Source organism: Lactuca sativa, chromosome 6, assembly GCF_002870075.4.
Source record: "Lactuca sativa cultivar Salinas chromosome 6, Lsat_Salinas_v11, whole genome shotgun sequence".
NCBI classification, from domain to species: domain Eukaryota; kingdom Viridiplantae; phylum Streptophyta; class Magnoliopsida; order Asterales; family Asteraceae; genus Lactuca; species Lactuca sativa.
In genome coordinates this window covers 36556628-36561767 of record NC_056628.2, presented here as the reverse complement: position 1 = coordinate 36561767, position 5140 = coordinate 36556628, and positions in this window count along the sequence as shown.

Here is a 5140-nt window from a genome sequence, read left to right as displayed (position 1 = left end):
AAGGGTTTGGATCGGATCAGCGTCAAAACCCGCTCCATTGCCAGACCTACTTTTATATATATATATATATATATATATATATATATATATATATATATATATATATATATATATATATATATATATATATATTGTTAAAAGCTTAATCTAAATTTATTGGTTTTCATGGCTTACTCGTATTCTTTTCCTCTTGCAATAACGACTATGAATAGTCCCAAAACATTATATACTTTGAAATTGAGATTATAATTATTTGAATATAAATTGCACATCAAATTAAACATTCTAACTTTTAATAAAAGAAAAATACATGTTATTGAATGAAAATTGTGTTCACTTTACTACAAAGAGGTATGTTTCTTTTATCTTTATCTTTTATAACTCAGAAGTGATGCTTGTATAAACTAGTTTATTTTTCGAGTTTTGTTAAGTTGTTATGTCGATAATCCAAAAAATAGTTTATACGACCATCTTCAACCTAACTTTATTTTTTTACACAAAAATAATGTAAAAAAAGATGCAATTAATATTCCAACTCAAATTCTACTCCATTTTTTACACCATTTCATACACCAAAAAATATAGTTTTCTGTATAGTTAGCAACTACCTCTTCAGTAAATACGTCAAATATAACCTAAGAATTTATACAACGATTTAACATACAACATACTTTTCTACATATTTTCTGGAACTAATATTAAAAAAATACAAATTACTTTTAATACAACTTCACTTTTATATATATATATATATATATATATATATATATATATATATATATATATATATATATATATATATATACTATCTTATAAAAGAAATCTCACTATTTCTAAAAATAGATTGAATATAATAATAATATTTTTTTAAGACGTTCAAATCATTAAGCTAATAGTACAAGTAGTCATCAATAAAATAATATTAAATTTTAATATGTGTTTTGAATCCTTATATTTCTCAACAAATTCTATCTCCTTTCCTGAATTTCAGATAATTCAAAATTTGAAACCATCAGAAAATATATGTTAATTCAAATATCCCTCCTGCAGATGGTTCTTTCTTAACAGGTTTTTATTTTAATCCTTACTTGTAATTGATTTCATCATTTTTAACTTTTTGTATTTTTATCTTATAAATATATTGGGTGAAGGCTTTATTATATCAGATTTGTTCCTAAAAAGGTTTTTACTATGTTTCTTTAATGTGTTGGCTTTGCAGGTTCAAAAAACTCAACCAAGAGGGCGAGTTAGAGCATTGTATTATCATTAGTTTGTATATTTTGGCATTTTACTTTTGCAATAAAGAACGGTTAAACACAAGATTTGACATGATTAAGGTAGTTTGTATATTTTTCATCTTGTTTAGTCTAAAAATGAAACCTTTTTCATCATTGATCCTTATAATATCAAGTTCCATCACATGGACTTCTTGATTACGGTGATTATTGTCCTTATTATAAGGTTCTATATAGATTTTGTTCAATATTTTAAGGTTTCGAGAACCTAAATCAATATGAATCCTTGAATTACATAACATTGTTGAAAATGTTTTAATTTGTGACAAAATTTGGTTTAAAATCACAATGAACAAGTTGACACCTGAGTATTTTGGCCTTCTCAAAGGCCTATTTATTGACTTTTGAATCACAACACTTGATATTCTAAAGGTTTATTTTTATAAACTATTATTTATATATTTTAGTATTTTACTTAGTAGGACATTAAATTAATAAAGGAATTAAGGAAAACGAAAAAAAAAAATGACGATAAACAGTACAAGTGGTTTGGGTATGTATACCATTTAGGGGGTGTTTGGCAAAAAATCTTATTGCTTATTGGTTTATTAGTTTATAAGTTAATAAGTAAGTGTATGGTAACTTATGAAAAAATGACGTATTCAAGGTTCCCCACCGGAATAAGTTATTTTCATCCAAACACTTTTTTAACTTATAGTGATGTGGAACCTAATAAGTTGTTTTAAAAAAAGCTTAGCCAAACACCCCCTTAATATGGTATGGTAATGCTCTTGAAAAATAGATGTCATTTAATATTCATTTCTCGAAGTGAACGCAAAATGGTTTTAACTCTAAAGAAATCAAATTATTCGCCGTCCGCCGCTTTGCGCGGATAGACGGCTAGTATATATATATATATATATATATATATATATATATATATATATATATATATATATATATATATATATATATATATATATATATATATATATATATATATATATATATATATAGGGGAGGGTTCAATTGAGAAAAAAAAGGCTGGGAATGGTTCCCCCATTCCCAGCCAATCATTTATTTTTGTCGCAAAAACCTCCAACGTACCCGCGGAAATGGAAAACGAATGCACATGTGTTTTCCAACATAACATATTTCCTTAAACTATGCTAATCATTACCTTAATATATATATATATATATATATATATATATATATATATATATATATATATATATATATATATATATATATACAAAAACATAGTTTTTTTTCTCGTTTTTTTTTTTAATTTTTATAAACTATTTTTATCAAAAAATGATTTTAAATATACCAATATTCATGATTTTTTATTCTCTACAAATAGACATCCATATTGATATAGTTTTAAGATAAAATAAAAAATTTATTTTTTTTATATTTTCAGTTATCGTTATTCATAAATGAATAACAATGCAGCAAGTTTTATTACAGTACATTCGTTATTCACTTATGAATAAAAAGTATGATTTTTTTTTTTTTACAATTTAAGTATCATTCATATATAAATATAACATATAATAAACATAGTATATTCATATTTTAATATTGGACGATGAATTCACTTGTGAATATTAACATAGTATATTCACTTGTGAATATTAGATGATGTATTCACTTATGAATATTAAATGATATTTCATATGTGAATATTACATAGTATTACATGTTATATTACATGTGAATATTACAGAGTATATTCACTTGTGAATATTAGATGATATATTAACTTATGAATATTACAAAATATATTCACATATGAATATTACAAGGTATATTCACTTATGAATATTGAAGGTATTTTGACAAATATATATATAATTTTTATATGTTATTCACATATGAATAACATACAGACTTGCATATTTATTTTGTGTTTTTAATAATCATATACTGATTCAGGTGACAAAACATATTCATATGTGAATATAACGTGGTAATTTAGTTTATGCATTTCATCGAACAGTTGGAGTGCAAACAAGTTAATTATTTTAAAAATGTTAAAAACATCAAGTTATCAATTCCAAATCATCATATACTTCCGATTTCGACTTCAGATGCGACATCCTATCTCTGATCGATTTCTCAATTTGATTTTGATTTCCGAAAATCCGATTGGGAACCTGTGATTACCGATTCTAAGTCCCTCAATGTCGACTGTGACTGCGAGTCCAGAACTCCGATTTCAATTTCATTAACAGCGAAGAAATTTCGGTTTAGTTGAAGAAATCTGGATGATTATTAAAGGTTGGAGGAAAAATTTTGATGATGAACGCACAGTTATTGAATTCTCTATAGTTACGTATTTGAGATTGAAGGTTATTACGATATTTACAAGTTTGCCACCGTGTCTTTTATGCTTAGATTAAATGAGTGGCTGAGAAAGATTCCCTTATTCTCAACCTTTTTTTATTTTCTCAATTGAACACACACACACACACACACACACACACACACACACATATATATATATATATATATATATATATATATATATATATATATATATATATATATGGGAAAAGTGAATATACCCTTAAGGGTATATAAGCTTAGGTACCCAAATATACTATACTACGTCGTTTTTTATCATATAATACGTTGTAATTGTCCGATGTTCTTATAATTTAACTTCTAACTTGATTTACGTTCATAATTTTTATAAATTACACATTTATCTTCATCTTACATAATTTTCATTTTCAACTAAAATGTATATAGCCTAGTAGGTGTTCGACAAAAAAATATGATGTAAGAGAAAGATAATCGTGAAATTTCAAAAATCTTGAAAGTAACTCAAGTTATAGGTTGAAGTTAAAGAACATTAAAATGAATATATCAAACAAAACAACGTATTATGGTGTCTTTGGGTACCTAAGGTTATATACCCTTAAGGGTATATTCACTTTTCCCTATATATATATATATATATATATATATATATATATATATATATATATATATATATATATATAGGGTTAAGTTATTTTGTTTTCACTATCTATTGTGTGCATGTATGACTGATTATGAACCAATCATTTTAGTTATTTTAAGAAAGTAATTAATGCATATTACATGTTGAAGATATAATAGGTATTAATTACATCTCCAATATTTAATAAGCATTAATTACTTTCTTAAAATAACTAAAATGATAGGTCCAGAATCAATCATACAGGCACACAATAGATAGTAAAAACATTTGAACCTAACTCTCTCTCTCTCTCTCTCTCTCTCTATATATATATATATATATATATATATATATATATATATATATATATATATATATATATATATATATATATATGAACTCAATTCTATCAACATGCGTACAAATTATTCTATTTCTTTTCTAGAGAAAAACAAATTAAAAGAACTAAACGATAGATAAAGTGACACTTTCTTTTATTCAAAGATTGTCTTAGCTTGTATTTCAAGTAAAGTATTGTGTGCCCACTTTTTGTTTCAATAAATATTTTTTTAACATTTATAATTTGAAAAACAAGGATTTACTTCCCATAATTATAATAGAAGAATATTCTCCTACTTAAATTTCTTACCTATCTTCCTACATAGCCGAAATAATAACAAATTACATATTTTGATAAAATTAATAATATTTTAATATACATGTTTATGAATAATGATGCTTTTTATTTTTGGACTTTTGCAACAAATATTTTCTATTTTTTAAGATTTAGTCTCAACAAACAAATGTTTTATATTTTGGCAGATATAATCTCTACAACAAATGTTTTATATTTTGATAGATTTAGTCCTTTCAACAAAGGTTTAATGTTTTGGCAGATTTAGTCCCTGAAAAACCTTTTGACATATTTTGTCCCTGCAACAAAGGTTATACA